The 27,639-nt window shown below is 57.9% G+C and overlaps 1 protein-coding gene across 4 annotated transcripts in view; it reads left to right on the forward strand.

The window, feature by feature from the left end:
• The first annotated feature begins 1,474 nt into the window (after nucleotides 1–1,474).
• Pak4 (p21 (RAC1) activated kinase 4) overlaps nucleotides 1,475–27,639 on the forward strand; it is a 39,604-nt gene continuing 13,439 nt past the window's right edge. For 2 of the 4 annotated variants that reach the window (XM_047529623.1, XM_047529626.1), the window contains exon 1: nucleotides 1,475–1,618. The gene's annotated coding sequence lies outside the window, so the exon portion shown is untranslated. Of the gene's footprint in view, nucleotides 1,619–21,128; nucleotides 21,151–22,870; nucleotides 23,009–27,639 lie in introns of those variants that run through there. The other 2 variants (XM_047529625.1, XM_047529624.1) reach the window with 2 other exon arrangements.

Raw genomic sequence — 27,639 nt, forward strand, 5'->3', positions numbered from 1 at the left:
AACAGATTTATAGTAGCAAAATATGTATCAACAGTATAGATGCTCAACAGAATAGAGTGTTTAAACAAATTAGAGTTCACCGATAGGATGCCTCTTTAAAAAATCTTCCAAAAAATGTTTAATGGCATAGAAAGATATTAGTGATACTATAATCTTGTTTTTTTTTTTAAAGGCAATATTTTTTAGCAATGTATGTCTCTGATCCTATTTTTTTTTTTAAAGGTAGGAACAAGTAAAGAGAACATACCTCCACATCCATCATGGTTTTCACAAACATTAATGAAATGCCTACTATGTACTAGACAATCTGCTGGGCAGAGGAGCTGCATTAAACATTTAAGTGCATCTCTGAAGACTGGAATCACCAGTCATTCAACCATTTAGCTATATCACCCAACCCTTTTCATTTTATTTTGAGGCAGGGTTTTGGACGGGTGGCCTCGAACTTCCCAACCTACTTGTGAACCTTCTGCCACAGTCTCCCGAGGAGCGAGGACCACAGGCTGCTCCACCGTGCCCAGGCCATTTAACAAATGTTTATCGAGCATTTCCATGTCAATGATGCCAGGGCACTGGGAACGCAGCAGGGAGCAAGGACCAAACTCCATGCTCTCTTGGGGCTGACATTCCAGCAGAGACAACTGACAATAACTGCAACTAGCAAGGACTAGTGAAGGCTTTGGTAACATGTGAGAACCGTGTTTGCCGATTTAGGTTGGGTGGGCAGGAAGGAGCTTACTGAGGTTTGCGTAAAACCCTGAAGGAGGAGCGGAGGGAGCTGAGAGAACACTGGGGACCTCCAAAGCAACGACCTCGAGCAGAGAGGGCGTTGCTGTGTTTTCGGGAACAGTAAGAAGATGGGGGCCTGGTTGTAAGATCATGGATGTCCGAGTTTATTCGTTTATGAAAAGCTTTTTAAATTTTCCATTTTTTGACTAATTACTTTAAAAACTTATTTAAAAAATGAAGACCAAGTAGTGCCAGACAGACCGTCACTGGAAAAGTGTTACCTAGGTCCTGTGGTCCTAGGCCAGCCCGCTCCCCGCTGAGCCTGATTCTTATCTGTAAAATGAGTAATAAAAATAAAACAGGGCTGTGTTAAGTGTCCAGCTAATCCAAGGAAAGCATTTACCGCGTGCCTGACACATGCGCTTAAGAACTGTTCCTGGCGATTATTAACCCATGGCGGTCCTCCCTCCCCTAACCTTTTGGGAGAAGGTGGGAGCGCGCGCGACAGGAGGACAGTCATTTCCCCTTTAAAGAAACTGGAGTGGGCGGGGAGTCAGCTTCTCCGCACCTTTTCCAAAATTTCCAATCCCCGCCAGGCATTTTCTGCCCGAAGGTCTCCGATTGGGCAATCTACACCAATCAGAAGCTGGAGCGGGCGCAACCCGGAGCTCAGCTCCGCCCCTGCGCCGGCCCTGCCCTCCGCCCGGTCAGCGCCGTTGCTATGGGGACTGGTGGGCGGTGAGGGGAAAAGCCCCGGATGTTCGTTGGGGATTCAACATGGCGGCGGTAGTATCCGCGGTGGCGGCGGCGCAAGAGAGCTGAAGGCGGCGTTAGGGCGCGGAGTTCCGGGCGGAGCAGCCAGGCCGCGAGCGACTGTGGCGCCGAGCCGGTAGGCCAGGCGGTCAGGGCAGGGATTTGGGGTAGGCCGGGAGCTGGCGGTGGGAGAGCATTTAAGTGGGAGGGGGCGGGGCCCTGGGGGTCAAAGTTCACCAGTGGAGGGTAGGGTCGTGTTGAAAGGGTCGGGGGTCAACGCCGACGAGAGGGAGGTGGAGAGGAGATCGGTGGTCAGACTCTGGGGGGGGCGTGGCGAAGGGGAGCGCAAAGTTTGAAATTTGAAGTGGGGGCGCGTTCGAGGGGATCGAAACGAGTCTCAAAAAAGGGGGTCTCAAAGTTAGTCGTTTGAGGGGAGGGTGCGCCTCGTGGGTCAGAGGTCACGACTACAGGGACGCCGGGTTGCAGATGTAAAAGCCACAACTACAGGACAGGTGAATGAATTTTAGGTTTGGGGGTCTTATAGGAGATAAAAGGTGGGGGCGTGGCTAGAGGGTACAAAGGTCAAAATCTGACAGCGGGGCTGATGTTCGGGAGGGTCTAGAGCTAGAACCCAGTGGGACATACTACGGGAGGGAAGGGGCAGGGGCAGCCAGAAAAGGGGTCAAAAGTGCTTCCTGGTGGTGGAAGAAGGGGAGCCCCTCCCACAAATGATGATGATAGCAGCAAACTCACCGAACGCACTGATCTCCAGCCAGACTCTTCCCAGCACTTTACCTGTGTACTCGCCTAGCCCTCTCTACAACCTTATGGGGTCTTAACCTGTTGTTAAGAATTTAAGTGATTTGCCCAAGGTCAGCTAATGAGTAAGTTGTGCCGCAGAGATTCCACCTCTGGAATCCTGGCTCAGAGTCCTAGGGCTTATTGCTTCTCAAAGAGTCGTAATGCGGGTTAATGTTTAATGAGGACTCACACTGTGCTGAGTGCCCTGTGCCTGGTTTTGTTTCATCCCTATCACAATCCGTGAAGTGAGCACTAGAGGTAAACCCACTTCACAGACAGAAAAAGAGAGACTCAGACAGCTGCTGAGGACAGGGGCCATTTCAAAGTGGGATCCGAATGATTCCAGAGCTCCTGCCTGTGGCTTCCACCTTGTCCATTTTCCAGCAGGTTTGTTTCTGGAAGCAGCAGGCTGGGCAAGGCTGGGCCACTCCCTGGGCAAGAACAGAGTGTCTGTTTGGTCTCCTTGGAAGGGTGTGATCTGGGAGGGGAGGTTCCCATGGGCCTGTTGGAATGGGATGTTGGTGGGTGGCCCAGAGTTCAGCGAGACTGATGGACTCAACGCTGGGGAGGGTGTCCTTAGGGGGTACCCTGTGCAAAGTGGGATGTCTATGTTCTTGAACCCCCAGGCTCTCCCTGTGGTCCCCAGTGGCTCCCACTACATTTCCTGCTGCTGTTCCCATAGCTCCCAAACTCTGGAGCTCTAGGTGTAGGCCTTCTTGTAGGCTTTGACCTTCCTGTTCCCTTTGCTTGGAATTTTTCCTCCACCCTGCCCCTCTCAGCCAGCCCTGGACCACCCTATCTTTCACCGCCCTCAGGAGCAGCTCCCTCGCGTTGGCTCCCCAGCCTGGTACTGGTCTGCCTTGTTTACTAGTGTGCACATTTGTAGTTTGCCTCTGCCGGAATGTGGGTGTTCCTGAACGCTGCCCGGCTGCAGAGAATGCCCTGGTGGTGCAGGCGATCTCTGGGTACTGGGATTGCAGCAGAGGACAAGACTCACAGAGCCCCTAACCAGACCCCCCAGTGACACATGGTGATATCTCTGCAGACAATGATGAGGCCTGGAGAGTGTCCAACTCTGGACCTGGCCTGAGGCCTTTGTCCCTGGGAAAGTCCCTTGAGGAAGCTCTGAAGGTTAGGTAGGTGGGAAGGAGCACCCAGACAGAAGGAGCAGCCTGTGCAGAGCACTGGGTGTAGTGGAGGCCTGGCCTGGTGACCCTCGCACAGAGCTGGAGCCTGGAGGTGGTGTAGGGTCAGGGTGAGAGGCAGGGAGGCCCAGCTGGGGGCTCAGTGGGCGCAGGAGAGGGACCAGGCGTTTCCTCCTCTGTGAAACCGGCGCAGTGCTGGGGGCCGCCTCCTGGAAGCCTGCAGGATGCAGAGCACTGGTCCCAGATCTGGCGTGCAGGGCACTGTAAGCATTAGGCTGCTGCTGCCAGCACCACCCGGCGGGCCTCAGAGTTGATGAGCAGCCTCCCTCCACCTGCCTCCTGGCTTTCTCTGCAGCCGCCCCTCCCCCACCGGCCCTGGCCTGGTTGGGAGCAGGCACGCTGCCAGGCAGCCCTTTGAGGCTGCCCAGCCCAAAGCTTTGTGGTGCCAGCTTGGCACAAGTGAGGGAAGGACTTTGCTGTTGGAGACCCACATGTTCAGGTTCCTGCCTAGTCACTTACTAGCCTGGGACCTTGGGAAAGTGATTTCTTATTAGCGAATTTGTACCCTATGGTACATTCTAGACTGAAAATGTGGGAAAGCAGAGCTTTCAGTAGCAGAACACCCAGACACCTGGCACCAGGCCCAGGACGGCACGTTCCAAGGGTCCATGAAAGGCTGAGGGGCTGCCGCCTTCTCCCCTCACCCCTGCCCCTCCATCCCCTCCAGTGGTGGTGGGCCTTCCTCCACAGTGTCACTCTTCTTGAGTGTCTCACAGACAGCAAGCACTTTGGAGTCACCGGCTCGGTGAGATCAGGACGTGGCTCCCTTGCTCTGGGCAGGCACAGCCTGAGTACTTTGGAAACCCCAGGTGGCTCTCTTGGCCAGTGGGGCTCACCACCCCTGAGCTTGGACGTGGTGTCGCTGTCAACATGTCCCTTTTGCACCGTGCTTTTCACGTTCCGTATTAGACTTTGGATCTTGCTCCCCGTGTCTGTGTGTGGGCCTTGGGCTGACCATTCCTTTTCCCTGCGTTTGAGTATTTCTCTTTTGTGATAGTGTCTCAGGAGTTATCTATCCATTCACACCTTTGGGGGCCATTTTGGTGGTTTCCTGTTGGAGCTGTACCAGTGTTGCAGAGAACATTCTGGAATGGGTTTCCTTGTATACTATGTCCGGAGTCTGCCTTGCAGGAGAAATGCTGCCTGTACCTTTTGCAGCAGTGGCCCTGCGCCTCCTGAGGGGTTTCCCGTGTGCTTCCCAGCAGAGCTTGAAGTTGTCCTCACGCCACAGGCTTTGGGCACAAAGCGCCGTGAGTTGACAGGTGTTAGGAAGCCCACCCCAGTAGGCTAATTGGGAACAGTTGGAAAGTGGTTGGTGGCACTGCCTTAACTGGGTCCACGTCAGAGGAGGAGGCAGGCTAGGGAGGACTTGGACCTCTACCTCTGGGGCAGGACAGTGACCACAGCTTTGATTCAGTTCTCCTTGGAGAGCAGCTGCGGGGGCTGACATTTGGGTGACAGACTGGACTGACCTGAACTTCCTTGGGGAGTTGGCAGGGAGGGAGGAAGTAAAAGTGGGGGAGGGGTGGCACAGCCTCACTACACTCTGTACATGTGACCAGCAGAGCCAGCCCCTGACAGACATGCTGACCCCGGACAGTGACAGCCCAGAGAGGTCAGGACTGTGGAGGAAGAGCCACAGGCAGAGGGGTCAAGGCCAGGGCAGCAAAGTACCCAACCCAGCATGGGAATTCAACAAGGCTTTCTAAAGAAAGGGACATCTAGTCAATGAGAAAGAATGATCCCAGCCTAGAAAGGAGGTAGACAGAAATAGAACAGTAGTGGGTACAGAAGGTGCAAAGGCCCTGAGGTCTGAGTGCAAAAGCCCATCACAGCAGCTGGGCGGGGAATGAGGAGGAGGAAGGAAGGAGGAAGAGGAGGGGTGGACAAGCTGGGCTGGTGGGATTTGGGCTGTGAGGGCAAGTCATTGGAGGACTTGGACAACCTCTGGTTTCCCTTTATAAAGATTGTTCAGGCCTCTCTGGGAGGGGCAGATCATGGGAGATGGTGACAGAAGACAGGGCTGCTGCTCACATAGTCGATGCAGAAGAGGGTGGGTCGGACGGTGTCTGTGACGCAGGCGGGTCCTGTGTGCTGCCCCAGTCTGAGTTCTTTACCCATATTCTATTAACTCACATGATCTTCACAGCGGCCTGTGAAGTCGTACGTTACTGTCCCCACTTAGATGAGAACACAGATCCAGCGAGGTATGTGACTTGCCTCAGGTTGGAGAGCAGGCAGGATTTTCACCCCAGGCTTTGGGCCCCAGAGTCACTGCTCATTATGGGAGGTAGCTTTCCCGTAATGAGCAGAGGTGATCTGGAAGTAGCTTTGATAGGACAGGGCCCATTCCTGTCCCCTTGCTTCTTAGCCAGGCTGCTTTTTAGACAGAAGCCCCCCGGGAACCACTGGATTTGGGTTCTCTGGACGCGGAGTCCCTCCTTCCTCAGGGCTGCCTCGCCCCTCCTTCAGCCTGCTGGCTCGTAGCGAGCTAGACTTCCTGGCCAGACGCCGTCAGGGGTGTCCCCAGCAGCTGTTTCTTCCATCTCCAGAGCAGGCAGTTACAGATGCTGCCGGCAGGAAGCCATCCCCTTCCAAGTCATGGCCAGGGAAATGGGACCCTTCCCGTCCCAGCCACTCATCCGGGGCCAGGACTTATTGTCTGCCAGACACACTGACCCACAGGAAGGTTGTAGGGGGCGGCCAAGGAAGGTCAGAAGGGAACTCTCCCAGGTCCCAGGGGAGCCAGCTATGCTAGATGGCACAGAAGCCACCCCTGACAGCAGCATGTCTCCTGGGGCCCTCTGGTCGTAACCTGCCCTTCCCTGGGGACCTGTGGGGCAATGGGCGTTTCCCTGCCCAGCATACAGTCTGCACGTCCCTCAACCTGCCTGGGAGCCCGTGGGGAGTAGCGGGGTGCTCCCCTGGTAAATGGAGGTGTTCTGACCCCCTCTCGGGGCTGAGGGAGGATCTGAGGGGATCTTGCCTGTGAAGTGCTCAGCCCAGAACCTCAGTGCTTGGCGCAGAACCTCAGCGAGCTCTTGAACTTGATGGCTTTAACAGTTGCCGTTTCCTGCACGCTGTCCTGTGGGCTCCGGGCCTGTAGCAGCTGCAGGCACCGTGCTCCCCTGCCGTTGGCTCTGCACGGGCACGTGCTTCATGATCTCCCCGCCAGGGCTCTGCGCCGGACCCTGAGGACCAGGTGTTCCTGACCTCATTTCTTCCTTCCTCGTTTTCATCTTCAGAAGGCACTTTGGCTGCGTATGCTTGGATCACCTTGTCCCCCGAATACTCGCTGAAAACCCGCCCACAGCCAGAAGGATGAGCGGCGCCCAGGGAAGCTCCTTCCCTGTGACTGCGGTCCCTTCCCAGACAGCGCCTGGTTCCCAGGGGCCTTCCCTTCTCTCTTGCCATGTCTGTTCCCGAGCCCGCCCCCTGGCCCCTGCTGAGGTCGCAGGCTTCCAGCGTGTCTGCCCTGCCCTTGGTATTTTCTCTCCAGAGTTCTGGGTCAGGGCAGGGCGGGTCCTCCAGCATCCCGGGGCGAGCGTGTGTCCCGCTGACCCCCTTTTGCGCAGGCCGTGCCAGTATTTTTATGCTTAACCGTGTGTGCTTGTGGCATGAACGTCCTCTAGAAGTGGGCTTGTGGGTCTGAGGTGTCCCCTCAGCTCTGCCAGTGTGTTCCACCCTGCAGACAGGGGACGCCGGGTCACCCTCCCACCCCATGTGCGGCTCCACACCTGAGCCTCCTCGGACGGGTATTATCTGCCACTGTGGGTCCTCATCATCTTTCTGATTTTAATATGAGTGAAGTGAAATGTCTTGGTGTCATTGAAAGCCATGTGAATGTCCTTTTCTGAGAAGTGTCTGCTCATGTTCCTTTCCCAAGAAGGGGTAACCAGCATAGGCCACAACCCCACAGCAAGGGACAGATCTGGGGCTCATACCCAGGCCTTCCTGGCTCCACTCTGGAGCTGTTCACCTGTCTGATGTAGTAGAGGTGGAGGAGGGTGAGCGCCAGAGCCAGCTTAGTAGCTATGGGGACCTCAGACAAGTCACCACACCTGTCTCTGCCTTGGTGTTCTAGTCTATAAGATGGGGATAATATTGGTGCTTCCAAATAGCTTTGTTTTGAGGATGTAAATGCATATTCAGCAGGTGAAATACTTAGTGTCTAAGACCATTAGCTGCTGAGTTTAGTCATTATAAGAGTACCCTGTGTTACAGTGTTAACAGCACTGTTCTAAGTGCCTCTGTAAACGACAAATGTCATTATTGTCTCCCTTTAATAGGGGAGGGATGCTGAGCGTAGTGATGCATGCCTGTAATCCCAGCGCTCGGGAGGCTGAGGCAGGAGGATCACATGTTCGAGGCCAGCTTCAGCATCTCAGTGAGACCCTAAGCAACTTAGTAAGTTCCTGTCTCAAATAAAATATAAAAAGGACTGGGGATGTGGCCCAGTGGTTAAGTGCCCCTGGGTTCAATCCCCAGTATTAAAAAAAAAAAAGAAAAAAAGTGGGGGACTGGGGTTGTAGCTCAGGGGTAGAGTGCTTGCCTGTCATACCAGGTTCAGTCCCCAGTACTGGAAAAAAAAAAATGGGGGAGGAATTGAGGACCTGGGCAACTTGCTGGTCAGCCCAGGGTCACTGAGCAGGCAGGACTAGGATTTGGATCCAGGAGGTCTGGCTCCTCCCACTGTGACCCTCTCCTGCTGTGCCCCCTCCCTCCTTCCCACCATCCTCTTCTAGGATGTCCCCATCCCAGGCAGGCTGCAGTGGAGCTTTGAGGGGACACCATGGCAGGTGGGGACTGTCTCTGCTCCCACCCCAGTTGCCCGGCCCGGAAACTCCTGATAGAGCAGCGTTGTGTGAAGTTTGGAGCTTGTTTCCCTGGTCTGGTTTCAGCTCTCCCACGTGACCAAAAGCGGCCTGTCATTCTGGGCTGAGGGGGATGCTAGAGACTCCCCACTAGCCCCCGCCCCGCAGCCAGTGGTCATGGTTGGACCTAGGGAGAAAGAGGGACACCGCTGCCCGCCGCCTCCGTGGAATACTCTTCCCGAGCGGGGAGCCCATGCAGGTCCTCAAGCGAGGGGCAAGTCCCTTCCTGGTGCCCACCGGGGCCTCCACAGCCCTGTCCTGCCTTCGCCCACGTCTCCCATAGCAGCCTGGCCCCAGGTTATTTGACTCTGAAATACATCTAAAATGCCACCACTTTTTAAGAACGGTTACTGATTTCCAGCGCCACGTGCGTGCAGCAAAGTGCGTGAAAGGCGCACGTCAGGTTAGCATGCGCTACAAGGTGGACAGATACTTTGTCCCCTCCTGACATGACCTGCATGGGGCCCCATTTGACTGTGGCGGCCCAGGGCCTTGCTGGTCCCCATAGTGTGTGCGCCAGTGTGCCTTCTGAGTTCCCCAGTGCCGTCTCGCCTGCTTCCCACCTTTACCCAAATGGACTCCCGGGGAGGCCTGCCCTGTCTGTCTGTCCTGGGGTCTGTGAGTCTGTGCCCGAGCTGCCGCGTCATACTCCATGCCTCCTGTTGCAGCCAGGGTCTGTTTCTCCCTCTCGGTGGCTGCCCTGTCCCTGCTGCACACACGTCAGGAAGCATGCCCAGGAGCGCACCATGGGCGCAGAGAACCAGGTGTTGTCGCCGACAGTGGACCTGCAGCCTCCCCAGCGCTAGGGTGCTGTGTCCACTGAGGGTGGGCTGAGAGCCTGGTACTGCGCATCCCAGCCTTGGGACTTCCCCTTTTTCCTTGCCATTGGAACAATTTTATTCTTCTCTTCTGCCACAGTAACACTCTGCTGACGTTGGGATGGGTCCCCATGTTCCTGCCCGCCCTGTGTTGCCTGGCGTTCCGGCCCTCCCGCCCTCTGTGCGTAGGAGTCAGTGCGGATCCCTGGATAAGCCCGTGCAGGGGCCGGGGACCCAGAGCTGACCCAGCGTCCGCAGCCTACACAGAGCCCGCCCAGCCGGGGTACAGGCCTTGACCCAAGAGTGGCACCCGGCAGGGAGAGGCTCAGGGCCGCTGACACCAGGCCCCCGTCTTGCCCCTGCACCTGGCTCAGTCCAGGCACCCTTCGTCCTCTTGCTGGAGCCCAAGCCTGGCCTTGTCCTGACCCTCCCTTCTTCTTCTCATCCCAGAGTTAGCACCTGTCCCTCCCTCAGGCGCCCTCACTGTCCCCTGGCCCTTCCTGGCTCTTCCCCCGCCACCCTCAGTCTGTCCTCACCACCACCTGACCACATCATACCCTGGCCCTGCTGGGGACCCTCCTGTGACTCTTCCTCTGCTAGGCCCACAAGGCCCAGGCCTAGCCTCCCCGCCCACCCTCGCCCACCGTCCACCCTCCACCATCCACAACACTTCCTCCACTCCTCTGCCTTGCCATTCCTGGAACATTCCAGGTTGGGTCCTTCCCCAGGGTCTATGGTTTTTTCCCTTTCCTGTGCTGACAGTGCTGTCCCTTTGTCCATTCAGTCCCCCCTCAGTGAGCCCTGCCCACAGGGGCTACAGCGGCACATCCCCCACCTGCATCTTTCTCTGGCCACCTTGGGCTGGGATTCCTCGTGCTCCTCAGTCACTTACCTTGCATGGCGCTCCTGGGCCCGTTGGTTTAGGGTGCACCGCCCCCACAGTAACTTAGCTCACCTTGTTGGGGTTGGGGTGGGAGGACGGGCCCAGGCTGTATTCCCTATTTCATTCCCATGGTGTGGTGTGCAGTAGTCGCTCAATAAGTGCTGATGGGCGAGGCACAGTGGCATATGCCTGTAATCTCAGTTACTCAAAGACTGAGACCAGAGGATCACAAGTACCAGGCCAGCCTCAGCAATTTAATGAGACCCTGTCTCAAAATAAAAAACAAAAGGGCTGGGGATGTAGCTGTGTAATAGGGCGCCCCTGGGTTCAATCTCCAGTACCGAAAAATAAACAAACACGCTGGCGGAGCGACTGACTGAGCTGTAATAACTCAGGTGGCTGGAGTGTCTAGTAGGGACCTGCTGTGGGTGGGGAGCGCAGGAGGCTTTCCTGAGGAGGAAATGTCACTCCAAGAACGAACTGGCCTTTAGCTAAGGGAGGAGGGGTGAGGGAAGTCCCCCCCCGCAAAGAACGCAGGGGCCCTTGAGGAACGGAGGGGGACTGAGGCACAACTGGTCTGGGTTCAAATCCTGAAGCCTCGCGGGCTGCCACACACCGCAGGCCTTCCTGCCTGGCACAAGTTCTGGGCATTTCTCAGACTTCTGCTCCTCACAATCTCATCCTGGCGCCTGGCACATAAATCTAGATGTGATTGTTTAGTTTTTTCCAAGAAATAAGCGCTGGCCTGTTGTGACTTCCAGGAGGGACCCAGTGGCAGATAAAGTGACCCAGTTGCCTTCCGTTTGGAGACTGTCTCTGCCTCTCAGCCCCTGGGGCACCCCTGCTCGGAGGCAGAAGGCCTGCCGTGACCTTGACTCTGGGGTGTGGAGCCCTGTTTCTGCATACAGGATCCTGGTTAGGCTGATTAGAGGGCAGCCGGGTCCTTCCTGGAACCGCGGGTGGCTACGCCCACCTGACCCATTTCACAGACTGGGAGGGCACCCGGCTCCGGCAGTGGGTAAGTCCCTGGCGCATACGGAGGCTGGTCCGGCGCTGGGCAGATCGTGGGGACTGCCAGGTGCAGTCTGCGTTCTTGCGACTCCTCCGAAGCCGGTCCAGATCCCTGCCGGCCCTCCACTGGGCTGCCTGCTTTATTTTTGAGTTCTTATTTCTTCGAGTTACCCCTAGGTTCTGTTAAGAGCCTTGGCTTCTGGGGTGGCGTGCTGCTTTTTCCCAGTTGGTGGCTTGTCTTTTCACTTTTTAAAATTGTGTCTTGGGCTGGGGAGATGGCTCAGTTGGTAGAGTGCTTGCCTTGCAAGCACAAAGCCCTGGGTTCAATCCCCAGTACTGCAAAAAAAAAAAAAAAAAATTGTGTCTTATGGTGAATAAAAATGCTTAATTTTAAGGGAGTCAAGTTTGTCACTCATTTCCTTTCTGGTTTGATAGTGCTGCTCTTGGTTGGTTGTGTGTAAGTGTGCGTGCGTGCGTGTGTGCGGCGTGTGAGTGAGTGAGTGAGGGAGGGCAGCTGGGACCCGGCCACCGGAGCGCCGGGTATTGCAAACAGGCTGCTCGGGCTCCTCCCTGGTTGCCTCTGAGCCTCTGCGAGCAGCTGTCTGGGGCTCTCCTTTCTCTGGAGCAGGTTGTCATGTGCCACCCTGTCCTGGTTTCTCTAGTCCTGGTTGTAGAGAGCACTCACTCTTCTTCAGGAGTGTCCCGGCCACTCTTGGTTTTTATGTTTTCATTTAAATATGAGACCCGCAGCTTGTCAGCGTGTGCACCCCCCAACTGCCCCATGAACTTGGTACGCCTCTGTCGCCTTCCCCAGCGTCTCAGGAAGGTGTCGCACTTTCCCACACTGGCCTTGCCCACCTCCTGCTGGATTCATCCTGGGTCTGTCAAGACAGCAGGGCCGCCCCCAACCAGGAAGGCTGGCTCCTCGGTTTGGCCTTGCAGGGTGCGGCTCTCTGGCATGGGCAGGGCCAGCCCCCCATGCCCCGTGTCTTCCCTGATGCGCCCTCTGAGCCCTGGCAGAGGGCAGCAGGGTGCCCAGTGAGGAGGCTGTAATTTTCCTGAATGATTTCAAGGGCTAATGAAAGGTTTTCCTTGACTAATCAGCTTACAGCTTAATTATCAGGGAGCAGGCTCAGCGGTGCGGGAAGCAGGAAGGAGCATGGCCCAGCCTTCTCCCCGGGGCGGCAGAAGCTGGCCTGGCCCAGCACCCGCCAGCAGCTCTGCAGGGGTGGCCGTCCTGAGTCCCTGTGCTGCTCTGCTGCTTGGAGGGAGCCCTCGGCTCTTCACTGTCCGCACCTCACTTACCCTGCCCAGCTGGGTCAGCTCTGGCAGTTGTTCTCCCCTCGCCCATTCTGCCCACTCTGATGAGTGATGAAGGGGCGCCCAGGCCGGGCTGCGGTCGGAAGCCCCAGGGGAGTGGAGTCCTGAGGAGCTGTCCAGAGTTAGGGTGCGGACAGGAGAGTGGCGCTGGGCCTTCCCTGGGAAGGTGGCCGTCTGGACCTGGATGGGCTCCTGGCTTATGAAGGGGGTGGGACCTGGGGATGGCCGTGCCAGGCCTGGCTTCATTCCTTGCATTCCTCAGCAGGCCCCAGACTCCCGGTGGCCCTAGGTGGGGGAGGGGGCCAGCAGGATAAGGGCCTGTGGACTCGGAGGCTTCCTGCCCCTCTCCCAGCTGCCTCAGGCTCGCTTTACACCTCTCCTCCCTGGGGAGCAGCGAGTGCGGGCATCCCAGGCTCTGAGTTTTAGGAATGGCAGCAGACCCGGCTCACGCTGGTGTGATCCAGGCACGTTCTAGGCACTAATGACACGATGGGAAGGTAGGACAGGTGTCCCCATGTTCCCGCAGGGGCGGTCTGCTGAGACCCCGGGGGGCTTCTGGGCCTTCCCTGGCTGCCCACCCCTGGGCCGCCCAGCCGTCTGGGCAGCTGCCCCCAGCTCCCTCCTTCTCCGCCTCTGGTCTCTCTCCCCAGCCCTGCATTTCTGCTTCCCTCCTCCCCTGGCGGAAGCGTCAAGGCTTCTGGGTTTGGGGTGGGATGGTGCCGAGCAGAGGGGAGATGGCTTCAGCAGGCCCAGGACGCTCCCCTGATGGGAAGGGCGCTGGGCACTGGGCAGCCTTCTTGCCCCTGGAAGGGGAGTCTAGGCCACATCTGACTGACAGTTGTGGGTGGTGCTGGGGCCAGTTCTGTTGCCTGGAGGGAAGGACGCCAGGCCCCTCTGAGCCCCAGAGTCTGGTCACCCGCTGCCAGTTGTCATTCGCAGCTCCAGCAGGTAGACTGCGGGCTGGCCCTAGTTGAATTCCAGCAAAGGCTTGTGCTGAAGATGTGCTATCGCATCGCGAAGAAGCTGAGTTAGTTTATGGAGGGGGAGTGGTAGCCAGTGCTCCCCTGTGTCCCTGCTTGTTGAGGGCTCTGCTGCCGCCCCCCCCTCCCCCCGTGCACTCCGACACCGCCTCCTCCCCCACCTCGGGTGAGCCTCTGAGCCTCTGAAGTCCTGCATCTGGAGCAGGAGAGGAACAACTCTCCGGCTTCCCAGAGTTGCTGGAGGATGGAGTGAGTCCACGTGCGCAGGCTCAGCACAGGGCTGCTGCCCTCTGCCATCATGGTCCCTGCTACTGTTATCACCACTACAGTGATTAGAGAGGCAGGGCGTGCGGAGTCACAGGGGGAGTGATCCAGGGTTCTCTACTCTGGATTAGGTCGCCTCTCCTTTCGTAAACCGGCTTGACACCTCTGTGTCATGGAAACGCTTACTCTTACGGAGTCAGAAGAATGGCTTCTTGCCCTCCCCAGGTCCCTGTTACCAGCTTTATCAGGTGCCAGTCACAGCCAGGCTTTATCACCGTACCCCCAACCCCTACCTCCCTGACATTTCAAAATAATTTCCAAACATCACACACTTTATTCAAGAATGTTTCAGATTTGTTTATAAACAAGAATTCCTTAATGTCCTCACATTTCCCAATTGTTTTAAAGTCCTTTTTCCTTCTGTTTGATTCGGGTCCAAAGTCTGCACTAGGGCCTTGGTTGAAAGGTCTCCGAAGCCATCCTCCACCTCCAGATGTGTCCATGGTTTTCCCCACAGTCTGTCTCCAGTACGGTGTGGTCCCCAGGGCGTCTTGTCTTCCGGGCCACCTGTGGCTGGGGAATAGGTTCAGAGGCCGCGCCTGCGGCAGGCTGCTTTCTGCAGCGAACCCCTTTCAGGGGCTGAGCCGAGTGTGAACCTGAGGGTGTACTCAATGTCTGTGTGACTTTCAAGTTAACTTTGAAAATTAAAATTGCTAAGTGAAGAAAGTGAATGGATTAAAAAAGACCCTTTAAAGTCTCTCCTAATAGGCTTGTACCCCGGATACAGCAGAGGCAGGGCAGGAGGGACCCAAGGGACCGAGGCTGGGAACTCCCCTGGGCCTATGTATGCCGGCCCCAGTTTCTGCTTGATCCTGGGATCTTTGTGATTGACTGTGGCTTTGGGGTCCCACTCTGCTGAAGTTGCAGCCCCTGCTCTGGCTGACAGCTGCCCCCGGCCTGGTGGTAAGTTTTTAGGGTAGAATCAGCTCCTGTTCTGCTCCCTACCTGCTGTCCCACCCCAGGCAGCTTTCCCAGCCCCTCCACCTCATCTTCCTCTACATCAGGACGGTACCACATGTCCTTTGGAGAACTGTGGTGACAACTGTGTGCTCCAGAGCTGTCATTACTCTTCTGCAGATCCTTTGACCGCAGCTGCCCCTCCCCTCCCACACGGGCTCTCTCCACTCCTGGGCCCTGGGGACTCCCGCTGCCTCCCCCTGAGTGTTCTTGCCCCCGAGCTCCCTTATTCTTTCTGATCTCTGCTGATATGCCACCACTTCAGGAACCTGGGACAGGCACTCTGTCCCTCTCTGTCCCTTTCTGTCCCTTCTCCCACTTGTTTACTAGAATGTCAGCTCCAGGAGAGCAGGGACTCTACCTTACTCACTTCTGTGTCCCCGGTGCCTGGAATAGTGCTTGGCAACCGCTAAGTGCATAATCAAGAGTTGTGGGTGGCAGAATGAATGCAAGGACGATCAAGTTAAGGGAGCAGACTTTGACCAGGGTCAGACCTGCTCTACTGTGTCCTTTGTGACCTTGGGTTGGCACCTTCCCTCTCTGAACCCCACTGTCCTCTGCAAAATGGAGCGTTGACAGCACCCTCCTGGCTGCCTTGCTTCGCACTAGCCTGGAACTCTCTTGGATGCTTTGTGGGGCCTCATGGCTGTCCTGTGTCTCCAGCATAGGGCACAGGTGAGCCAGGTGGGCAGTCCCTGCCATGGGGATGCCTTACCTGATCTTAACTCCTTCCACCTGCTGTGACCAGCTATGGTGCCCCAGGGCAGACCAGGACCAGGATGCCTTGGACTGTTGGGGGGCTCGAAAGTTGTCCTGGTTCCAGCAGGACAGAGTGCCCAGTGTGTGGGAAGGACTGGGTGTCTTGGCCTGAGTCCTAAGCTTCAGGGCTGTCTGCTTCCAGACCTCTCTTCCTTGCTGGAAGCAGGCCAGGAGCTGCACGGGGCCAAGGGCCCTGCTGTGACTGGTAGCAGTTGCAACCAGGGAGAGGGTGGGGAGAGGAGACTGGCCGAGACCTACAGGCTGTGCAGACGCAGAGCGCTCCCCGGGTCCCCAGTGCTGCCAGTCCTCCTGCCGGGGAGAGTCTGGCCGAGTGCGTGAGGTCCCCATGTGCATTTTCGAGACTAATTACCAGGCAGACGCCCCCGTGGCTGGGAAATGAGGGAATGAGCCCCGTGGCCATCCGCCACATTTACCTCCCTTCCTTTCTGTTCGTTGTTGTCTGCATAGCTGGTGCAGGATTTTGGGTGCTGGCAAGAGAACAGAGAATCACCTCGCTGACGTCCCTCGGGCCTGCCACCTGGCTTGAAGACCAGTCCTGCTGGCCCGGTTGCAGCCTGCAGAGGCTGTCGCCGTGTGCCCAGCCTCCCTGGTTCCTGATACTTTCCTAAGCAGCCCGGCTTCATTCTGCAGGGTCAGGCCACAGGAGGTGGCACAGGGCGGGTGGCGAGGTGGCAGCTTGCATGCGAGCACTTTGCTCTCACGGTCCCTCTGGGTGGATGAAGGCAGCGCAGTGCTGTGGGAACCACTCCTCGGCAGGTCAGGGTGCCCTGCTCCGAGGCAGCCGTGATTCTGTCACCCAGGCTGCTTCTGTAGCACCAGCCTCAGGTGGCAGTGGAAGCGGCCCTTCCTGTCCACAGCACACTGGCGCCAGGTCACCAAGTGGGACTCAGGTGCAGGCCCTGAGCACCTGTGTAGTATAAAGCGTGCTGGTGCTGCCCCGCCCAGGTCAGTGTGTCATGTAGAGGGACCTTCCCTGCAGGAGGGAAGGGATTGGGGTCTGGGGCCAGAGGGTCTTTCCCCTCCCCTCCCCATTTCCCGTTAGCCAGGCACTTGCGGCCCTTCATGGGAACCCTCTGGGGTACAGATTGCCCTTCAGGCTTCACCTGCTGGGATGGGTTTGCTACCCGGCTCCGTTCCCTACAGCTGAGTGACTCTGGGCATGTGGCACCCCTATCCTGCCTCTGTTGGCCTGTTCCCCATTTGGGAAACTGGTTGTGGTAAGGGACATTTCATCCATGGAAAGCACTCAGCACTCAGCTGGCGCTGAGAGACTCCTCTGTTGCCGTCAGGAGCATTGTCATCGCCACTTATTGGTTCATTTGGCAGATTGGCTGTGTCCCCCTGCAAGTCCAGCCTGTCAGCCACCTCCCTGACAGACTGGTGGTGACCTGTCAGGCTGAGGCCCTGCCTCATGGGACTCATAGGTACATACCAGGTTCAGTGACAGCAGGGGTGGGCGGGGGGCCCCGCAGCTGTGGGAGGCCCAAACTTCAGGGGAGGAAATCTGGCAAGGCTTCCTGGAGGAGGAGGTGTCTGGGCTGAGGCCGAAAGGAGCAGGAGTTAGTGTGTGGAAGGCTGTTTCGAGGAGAACGATGGCAAGTTCAAAGCAAAAAGATGGAAAAGGACCTGACATTTTAAATGTTATTAATATTTTAAGTAAACTTTTTACTGTGAGATAATTGTGGATTTGCACGCAGTTCTGAGCACCCTGTAAGAGAGGTCTGGTGCATTCTGTACCTGTTCCCCTCCATGGTGACATCTTGAGAACTGTGCAGATAAGACCACAACCAGAGTGTCGACTTTCGTAGTGACCAGGATGCAGAGCATGCCATCACAAGTAGCCCTCCTGATGTCCACTCAGCCACCTGTTCCCCAGGTTGCAATTCTATCCTTTCAAGAATGTCGTGCAGGGCTGGGGTTGTGGCTCGGGTAGAGTGCTTGCCTAGCATGTGTGAGTCTCCGGGTTGGATTCTCAACGCTGCATTGTAAATAAATAATAATAAAGGTCCGTCAACAACTAAAAAAATACTAAAAAAAAAAAAGAAAAAAATGTGTGAGTGGAAGCATGCCATTGGTCGCCTTGGAGTTGGCCTTATTCACACAGCACACTACCTGAGCGTCATGCAGTTGGCGTGTGCAGAGCCCCTTGTGTTGGGTCGCTGTGTTGTACTGCGCGGTGGGTTTTTAACCATCCATCAGTGAAGCGTGTCTGCTTATTTCCCATGTTTTGCTATTAAAATAAAGCTGCTGTAAACATTCACGTGCAGGTTTTTGCGTGGCACCTAAATTTTCCTTTCTCTGGGACAGATACCCAAGGCAGGATGGTGGTGGCATGTTTTGAGGCGGTCAGCAGACCCTTCCCAGAGGGCCCGCACCATTTTGTGTTCCCACCAGCAATGTGTGAGCGATCCGCTTCTCTGCAGCCTCACCAGCATTTGGTATTCTCACTGCTTTTATTTTGACTCTTCTAGTAAGCGGGTAGTAAGATGTCATTGTGACTTTCTGTACGTCTCTGACGGCTAAGGATGTTGAACATCCCGTCCTGTGCTTATCTGCCATCTGAGCATCCTCCTTGGTGGAATGTCTCATGTCGTCTGTTCCTTTTTCTTATTGGATTGTTGGTTCGTTTGTTGCTGTTGAGGTCTGAGAAGGCTTTATCTATCCTAGATACTAGTCCTGGGTCAGATGTGTGGTTTGCAAACCTTCCTCCCTGTCTCAGCTTGCTTTTTTTGTCCTTTTCACATGGACTTTTGTAGAGCGAAAGGTTTTAATTTTGATGGGGTCACTTTATTAATTTTTCCTTTTATGGATTGTGCTTTTGGTGTTCGTCTGGAGCCCTGTGCCTTGTGCTAGATCCAGAGGATAGTGCCCTAGTTTTTTTTTTTTCCTTGAAGTTCGTAGGTGTACATTGTGTGTTTAAGTCCATGCTGCACTATTTCGTGCAAAGCATGAGGTTTAGATCAAGGGTTGCTTGTTTGTTTTTGCAAATGGATGTCCAGCTCTTCCAGCATCATGTGTTGGAAACGCTCTCTTCCACCGGCCTCCTCTGCTTCTTGGTCAAGAATCAGTTAACCACAGTGAGACACCACTTCCCACCTGCTGGGATGACTGCTATCATCAAAAAAAAAAATAACCAGTGCTGAGAAGATGTGGAGAGATCAGAGCCCCATGCTTTGCTGGCGGACATGTCAAATGGTGCAACCGCTGTGGGGACCAATTTGCAGTTTCTCAGGCTAAACATGGGAGTACCGTGTCATCCGGCAGTTCCACTCCCACGTGAGAACAGGCACGTGGACAGATATCTGTACACCCAGGGTCATAGCAGCGTTGTTCACAGTAGCCGAAAGGTGTGAGTGACCGCACGTCGTCGGTACATGAATGAAGACAATGTGGTGCGCACCGTGGAATATCATTCAGCCATGAAAAGGCTGATGCTGTTACGTGGCTAGACCTTGAAAACACGCTGGGTGAATAAGCCAGTTACGGAGGAGATGGCGATTGATTCCACTTGTGTGAGGGCCCCGAGTGGACAGCTTCAAGGGAAAGAAGCAGCAGAGGGCTTCCCGCGCTGAATGGGCGCAGAAGGGAGCAGCTACTTTGGGTGGGACAGTTTTGGTTAGGAGCGATCCAAAGGCGCGGGTGTAGATGTGGTGGTGGCATGGTGTTGTGAGTGTATTCAGAGCCACACAAGAGAGTTTAAATAGTTACAGTGATCGACCCTGTATGTTTCGCCACGAGAAAAAAATTAATTTTTAAGCACCCACATAGGTCTCTTGGTGCAGGTGTGTTTCTGGGCTCCTATGCTGTTCCCTGATCTGCATGTGTCACGCGCTGCAGCTCTGTGGTGTCCTCAGTGCTGGGTGCAGTGGTAACTGCCACTCTGTCCCCTCCCCCAGCGTGCCCAGCTGGCGCCCTCCCAGGCCTGGCCTCAGGCACCCTCGCGCCTCCTCGCCTCAGTCCCAGTGTCCTACGCATCACAAGTGTTGCTTTTTCTTGGTGGACGGAACTCACGGGCGTCCCTCTGCAGCTCCTGCTGTCCTGGCTACCGTCCTCGTTGGCTGGGCCAGCGCTGCCCCTCACCTCCCGTCCCACATCCGTTCAGGCCACTCGATCCCACCCTCCACTGGGCAGCCAGAGTTAGACCCTGGAAGCTCACACCTGTCCTCAGGGCCACTGCAGGCCCCTTGCCCCTTGAGCCTGCTCCAGCACCCTGTCCTCCCTCAGGCCCTGTCTCGCCTGTCCCTCCAGCTGCTGGCGTCAGCGAGAATTTCACATTTTGTTTGTGTGAACTTGTCCGTGAGTTCCACAGGACAGGGACTGTGCTGTGTTTCCACCAGCCTGGGGGGCGTGAGCTGGTTAGATCTCTGCTGAGGACCCAGGAACATGGGTAGTGACGAGCGGCCAGAGCAGGTGACTGGCGGAAGAGAGGAAATGAGACCCGAGGTAGGCACAACCTGGGGACCTGCGAGGAGATAGCTTTAGCTGCATGGCCCGAGTATGTTTTCAGCAGAGAGGGACAGTCAGATTAGGTTTACAAAGGTCTCCCTGACCCAGAAGGACAGCAGAGGGTTTGAATGAAGCAGAGGCTTTGAATGAGGCATTTGGTGAAAGAGGACATTCACATGACTGCTTGTCCTGAGCAGGAAGCGCACCAGAAAACCGGGTGCGAGGTGCCGTCCCTCCTGGCTGGAGAGATCAGAGAGGTGGCGCACCCTGTGCCTGGGGCTTGGGCCGTGAGGGGCAGCCCTCTCGGTCATTCTGCATCTGGGCCTAGACCCGCAGACAGGCGTCTGCCTGCACAACCTCGCACAAAAGACAGAGCCGAGACCCGCTCCAGGGGCTGGCTCAGGCAGCAAGCCCTTCCGCTGGGCTGGAAGCAGCAAGGCGCATGGCCCAGACCAAGGCAGGCACGCAGAATCACCACCACAGGCACGGGTGTGTCGTGTGTGCACATGTGTTCTTTAAGGTCATGATTGTGGAATATACACAGCATCCGCGGCTGCTGCGAAGGGGAACCCACGCAGCCACAGCTGCTGCAGCTGGGCTGCTGGGCCAGTCTCTCCTGCGTGCCCTGCATAGAGTGGCTCTCGGGCCAGGCCATCGGTCCCTTGCCCTCCTCTTTGGTTTTGGCCATGTCTGTGTGCATCCATCCTAAGCAACCTCCTTTCCTCCTTGTCTGGTTTTGAACTATATCCAAACAAAATCCTGGGAGTGTTGTTTGTGCTGCTTGTGTTTAGCATCCTTTTTCATATTTACCCACGTGTGTGTGAGCCATTCATCACCCACTGTGTCGCCTCCCAGGGAACCAGAGGTTGCCCCTGACTGGCCTTCCCCGTGGACAGCACGTCTTGTGTTCAGTCCTAGCTGATTGAAACTGTGCTTCTGCATGAACCTCCCCGGCCTGTGCGTCAGGCAAGCCCTTGCCAGGTGCCAGGTGTGTCTTCACACACTTGGGAAGCTGCCAGACTCCTCCCCAGTCCAGCAGTGAAGGAGCGCCAAGGACTGTTTTTGAGGAAAGCAAGGTGCAGAGCTTGGGTTTTTAAAGGCGTGGAGGCGAGTGTGCAGGTGCGCAGGATCTCAGAAATGGCCAGCCGACGCTGGCAGGGCTCGCCTCCAGGACTGAGTGGGCGCAGGGCAGGAGGACGGCTGACTGCTCTTCACCCCTGGTGCCTTTTGGCTTTGGAACCGTGCACCTAAGAGATGGAAAGGAAAGGGGTAGGTACCCTGAAGGCTGCGAATCCCCCCACAGCGCCCCGGGGACCTTGCTTCCTGCAGCTCGCCAGGGCTGCCCAGTCCCGACCGTCTCCCCCACCAGAGCCCAAACCAGCTGGTCTGGTTTGGGGAGATGGCCCCATCTGACTCCTCTCTGGGTGGCTGCTGGTAGGTGCCCCACCCCCATAGGAGGTGGGGCCTGACATTTGGGTCGCCTGGGGTCCCCTAGGCCTGGTCCAGCCCTTGCTTAGGGCTCTTGGGCAGAGGGGTGGGCAGTGGCCGTGGGCTCTTGGTGCAGTGCCATCCTCCCAGCACCTGCCCTGTGCGTGGAGGGGGTGCTGTCCTCAGGGAGCTGGCTGCAGTTGGTGGGGGACAAAACGGGTGGGCAGGACACAGGCGTCTGCCCACATGCCCACCTTGCCACCTGCTCGCTGCTCTCACTGAGCTCATCAGGATCTGGGACCCTGTTCTGGGCTCAGCATCCAGTAGACAGTGGACGGGTCCCTGCCACTCGCTGAACCAGAGCCCCTAGCAGAGGCCCCCTCCGCTGTCAGACCCTGGGGCAGGAGTTTGTTTGGGTAGCTCACTGCTGACCTCGCGGGCCTCCTGTAGGCCTGCCTCGTGTGAGTGATGGGAGAGGGACAGACAGGGGTGGGGCTGGTGTGGGAGGCCCAGGGCAGCATGGTCAGGCCCCCAGCCTGGAGTGTCAGGGAGGGCTTCCGAGAGCAGGCGCCTGAGTCCCTGGCCCCTCCGTCACGAAGTGCTCAGCCCTGGAAGGGACAGTCAGGTCATCACACAGCGGGCCGTGCCCTGGGTTAGCCAAGGCTCCGCAGGAAAGGTGAGATCTGAGGGAGAGGGAGGTGTGGTGGGGAGCTGGGGGCTCCCTCCTAAGGGTTCTGGGGTGGTGGATCTGAGCAAACTCGCCTTGGGTGCAGGCACCAAGGCAGATGGCCTGCCTGGAATCTGTCCCTGGCCTCCCTGGGTAAGTCACTTGGCCCCCAGGCCTCAGCTTCTCCATTTCAAAATAGACCTGCTGAGGCCTCTGTCCCATCCTATGTGGTGGCGGGGTGACCACACTAAGATCAGAGCCTGGCCCAGAGTGGTTCTCCGCCAAGGCGGGCTGCTGCAGGGCTGGCCTCTCCCAGTGAGACAGGGCCAGCAGAAGGCATCCAGGAGTCCCAGCCTCCCACGTCCTCTCTCCCGGTTCCTCCATGGCATCTGCCTTCCCAGCCACCCTCCACCCCCCTCTCTGGTGCTCTTGCAACACTGGTGGGAATCCCATGGTGGGGGCTAGCTCCAGCTCTCCAGCCACCCCTCCACATCAGAGGCCACCTGCCCCTTGCCCAGAGGCGCTTCACCTCGCACCTCACCCTCCTGTGTGCCCCCAGAGCGAGCTGTTTCTAACCCGCTGGCCTCCAGGCGCCCCTAGGCACTCTGCCCTGCTGGGCTGTGGCTTCCTGGCCCTGGTGGCCAGCCTGGCATCAGGGGTTGAGGTGGGCGTGTGTGTTGGAGACTGAGCCTGCTGAAGTAAAGGCTGTGGTTGGGGTCCCCAGCCAGCCATCCCACTGTCCTGCAGCTGTGGGCCACGTGGCCCAAACCCACCCCCCGGGCTCTAGGCTCTGGGCTCTGGTCTCCCAGCTTGCCCCGCCTCCCGCCTCCCGCCTCCTGTGGGTGGGAGCCACAGCCAGGCTGAGCTGCTGCCAGGGCAGGGCCGCGTCACCAGCACCGCCAGGGCGGCCGGGCTGTGGAGCCAGCCACTTTCCTCAGTGGGTTCTCTACATCCACACGCCCTGCCCTCCCAGGTGGCACCTCTGTCAGCCGCCCCTTTGAGGGTGGCCCCGGAGCAGGGAAGAGGAAGGAGGTGAGCTGGCGGGGCCTCAGCAGGAGGAGGGAGAGGGCCGGGTTGGGGGAGGGGGCGGTCTTGCTGCCTGGCCACTGGAGCCATGTGGGCGTGCTCTCTGTGGGCCACGCCTCTCGGGCTGGGGAGGGGGCGGGGTCGTGGTTGTTCCTGTGTGTGAGGTGGCTGGTGCCTGTCAGCTGGAAGGCTGATGGGGCTTACCCTGGTGTCTTAGCAGGTCCCCTAGCCTCTGTGCCAGCATGTTCCCAGGGTCTGGTGTGCCCAGGCTGGGAGGGTTCCTGCCGTAACTGAGTCACTCTGGGAATGCGCCTGCGTCTCTCGGAGGGGCGCATTACCTGCTGCTGCGCGTGTCTTGTGGTCCAGCTTTGTATCCTGGGGCCTTCCTAGTTTGGGAATGTCTTGGGTACACCTCTCCTGGCAAGACTGGCCGTCGCGGAGCGGCCATGGGATTGCGTGCCTGTGGTACATCCCTGTGTTCTAGGGGAAGACTGTGGTCTATAGTGTGTCCTGGGGCTTCCTGGGGTCCTTGTGACACGCCTCTCTTGGGAGTTGCTGCCTCTCTGGGGTGTGTGGGTCTTTGCATATTTGTGGAGGAGGTCCCGGGCTCCACTCTGGGCTGCCTCCGCCCCAGCCCTGTTGTCGAGAATTCACTTAGAGTCCGCCGGCTCCAGAGCTACTTTCCCCACACCCCCCTCCATGCCTCTGAAGCTCTGTTGGCGCCCGTGTTCCAGGAGCAGGACCTCGGGCTCAGGGCACATGTCCCTCCCAGTGCTTTACAGTGAGCAATTCACTGGGCCTAGCCACCAGCTTCCCCCGCCCTTGCTCCTGTGACACTGCAACCAGGTGCTTAGGATGTTGCAGGGTAGAGGGTGGATTGCCAGGGTCTCCCTGTGTGGCCAGTGTCTGTCGTCGTGTGTGTCTGGCTGTCCATTCTGCGTGTCTGCGAGGTGGTCTCGGAGCTCCGTTGTGTGTAGTGTCCCCCCGCGCCATGGAGTGTGCATGCGTGTGTGTCTAGCAGGACGGCCACATGCTTGGTTACTGTGCATTGGGCTCCACCATAAGAGCACAGGTGTGTGCAGTGGACCTCAGTTGCTGCACAGTGTGTCACATAGCCCTAGGGGGTAGGGCGAGGGCTCGAGTTCCCAGCCAGGGAGGGGCCGGCGCCTCTTATCTGTCCTGTTCTCCCTCCTTCCTGCCCGGCCTCAGGGGAGGAGTGAGTGCGTCCTGATCTGATTCCAGTCCTGAGGCTCACCCACGCTCGGGTTTGCTGTGGCATCCATTCCCACCCTGGGCGCCTCCAGGGACCAGGGGCAACAGTGTCCTTTCTGTCCGTGCCCCATTGTGCCTGGCCTGTTTGAAGGCGGGGGCTGGTGGGGTAAAGGAAGCACCGGCTCTATTCACCCTCTACGCTGTGCCCCCTGGTGCTGGGCAGGGACGGGGGTGCAGGGGACTAGGATGGCTGAAGCCTGCCTTTGGAAGAGGCTGCCTTGCCCGTGGACCGGCAGCCTGTCACAGTGCCTCCTTCCCAACCCTGTGGAAGTGAGACGGGGCAGGCGCGTTCTGCCAGGGCAGCCCGTGCCCAGCGTACTCTTTGACATGTTCGCTCGGTCGTTCTTTGTTGGTGTAGGAGCTGCAGGAGAATGGTGACAGCAGTGGGCAACCTGAAGTGGGGACCCTCAGGGTCTCTACACGCTGTCCTCCTGTCATCTCATTTTCTTGTCCAAACTTTCCCAAGAAGTGGGGGCTCTTATTACCCCCAATTTGCAGATGAGAACACGGAGGCCCAGAGAGGCTGAGTGATTTGTCCCAGGGGCACACAGCTTGGAATGGTACAGTTGGTACTGAGTCTGGGCAGTTTGCTCTTGACCGCCCACAGCCTGCGGGGCCAGCCCTGTGCTGGGCAGTGGTCAGAAGTAGGTCTTGTCCTCATGGGGCTACCATCCACTGGGGGAAGCAGTGTTCACCAAAAGGCCACCTGGGCAGATATGCAGCACTGGCTGTGAGGGCGCCTCAAGGAGCAGGTGAGGAGTGGGCTTGGGGGCGGGGGGACCCCACCAAGTGCTCAGTCTGTGAAGGCATGGTGGGGGAGGCAGTGCTGCCTCTGGGCTCTCCAGAGGGCCCGCTGCCCACGGTGAGGGCACCCCCAGGTCTGGGTGGTGTATGGCATGTCCCCCACTGTGGTTGCTAGTGGACTTCTAGAGGCTTCTCCGTGGGCCGCGCCTCTTGACTGTGGCTGAAACGTGCGACCACAGCGTCACATTCCCTGGCCACGCGGCTTGGGAGAGGTTGGTGAGGCTCCTTGCGGTGGGGGCAGCCTGGGTGGTCACCGTGTTGGAGCATGCCAGCTCTCTGCTGAATCCTGAGGCGTCAAGGTCAGGCTGTGAGGCAGAGTGGGATCGAGGCCTGGGACTCCTGCCTGCCCCTCCCTCCCCTCCCTGCTCCTCTTCCGGTTCAGGACTCCTCATGGGCTCAAGATGCCAGGGAGCCACACTGTCCTGGGGCTTGGAGGAAGGGCCCACGTGTGACACCCAGTGGCGAGTGTCCTGGGGAAACAGAAAGCAGGGCCCAGAGTTTGTTTCAGGGTTTGTTGGTCTGGCCTCCCTGAGGACCTAAATATCAAGCAGCTCTGGGCAGAAGGGGCAGTAGGTAGGGAGCTCCTGGGGACGCAGCGGGCTTTGATGTGGCCAAGACGCAGGAGGGGGCGTCCTCTTGGCTAGAGCAGAGCAAGCGGGGAGGCCAGGCAGGAGGGGCGGGGAGAGGCAGCAGGCAGGTCCCTCTGCTGGAGCTCCAGGAGGAGGGGCCGGAGGAGTTTGTTCCTTTGCTGACACCAGCTCCCTGCCCCCAGCAGCTTTCCCATCTTGGTCCTGGTCATTGTGCTCATGTCCCATAACCCTCTGGTGTCCCTCCTCAGGACTGGAGCCCCCATTCCCCCTGACGTGGCTCTCTGCCCTGCAGCCCTGCCTCCTGGCCCACCTCGGGCCCCTGCGCAGGCCCCTGAGCACCTCCTGAACCGTCCTGTTTTCCTCCTGGGACTTCCCGCCGGCTGACCAGATCTGATTTGTCTCTGCTACTGTCCGCTCCTTCCGGGAGGCGAGCCTGCAGGCCCAGGGCTGTTCTGGCCAGCCCGCCCGCTGCTGCAGGCACCCCTGGGCCTGGCAGAGTCCACCTCTGTGGTTTGACGGGCCAGCAGGTTGATGGGGGGGTGGGTGTCACAGCGTCGCTTGTGTGGAGAGGTGTTTCCTAGAAGGGCTGGAGGACATGCAGCCCTGCGCGAAGCTGGGAGATGTGGGTGGGGAGGGAGTGGTGTGGTGGCCAGCGCTGGCGGTGGTGTGTAGCAGGGATGGCATGGCACTGTGGTACGGCGCAGTGAGGAGCCAGACTGCCCTCGCCGCCAGAGCACAGCTCGCCAGGTGGGGTCACGGAGCAGGAGCGGTGACTGAGGGAGGCGGCCAGGCGGGGGCCTTCGTGCAGGCCAGGGCCAGCGGGCACTTCTTCCTTGACCCTTCCTTGTAGGGATTCATGTGGGTGATGGGGAAAGATGCCTGTGACCCTGGCTGCGTCCCCTGTGCTTCCCCTGGGCCCCAGTTCCACCTGGGTCGGCCTGGAGTCGGGGTGGAGGCGGGCCGAAGGAGTTCTGGCCACACGTGTGCGTGCAGGGCACACCCCCACCAGGCAGCGCTGTCACGCGGGCCGAGGCACGGGCAGCGGTATCGTTTTCTTCTCGTGACAGGTGGCAGGGTGGGATGAGCAGGTGAGGCGGTGACTGGAAGCATACTTGTGTGCTCCCGGGGCAGAGACCGCCTGTGTTACAGGATACAAAATGTGCCTGCAGTTTAGGATCGAACACTGGACTTGAGAGGCAGCCGTGCCTGTGGCCGGGGCTGGACGCTGTGCCTTCTGGTCTCTCCCCTGGGGGTCACTGGGTCTCTGTCTGCCTCTGGGTTCCACGTGTTTCTCCCGACTTTTCGGTGCCACTGGCCTCATCTGCGGAGGCTGAGGTAGTGCAGCAAGCACAGGTGACCCGCCTCTTCACCAGCTGTTCCTCGAGGACCTGCGCAGGGCGGGGCAGCACTGTAGGTGTCGGGGTATTGCAGGGAGCAAGATGGTGACGGTCCCTGCTCTCGAGGAGCCGACCTTCTAAGGGAAGAGATAGACACGGAAGGATCAGAGTCTCTCCCTCTCTCTCTTTCACACACACACACACACACACACACACACACACACACATATCCCTTATTTACCCCATATGTATATGGCAAGTGCAGCAAGGACAGATAGGACAGAGGGTGAAAGGTCAGGAAGAGATATTTGAGTGCAGACACACATGGGGGCGCGTGGGGGAGGAGAGGAGCCCCTTGTAGAGGAGCTGAGGAGAGTCGGGGTGCAGCCCTGCACAGGCATTCAGCTGGGCATGCGTCTGGGGTCTGAAGGTGGGCGGGGCGACCGTGGCTGAGAGGGAAAGAGGGCAGTGAGGTGATGGGCAGATCCTGCAGGGACCTGTGGGCCTGAGGGAGCAAAGGGCTTGCAGGTGCCTTCTCTGGAGTGGTTTGGACCATCTGCACAGCTGGTTCTGCCTGGTGGCTTTGGAGAACAATTTCGCCTTTGCGAGCTCATTTCCACATCTGCAAACTGGG

The sequence above is a fragment of the Sciurus carolinensis genome, chromosome 16 (genome assembly GCF_902686445.1).
Source record: "Sciurus carolinensis chromosome 16, mSciCar1.2, whole genome shotgun sequence".
Lineage (NCBI taxonomy): Eukaryota > Metazoa > Chordata > Mammalia > Rodentia > Sciuridae > Sciurus > Sciurus carolinensis.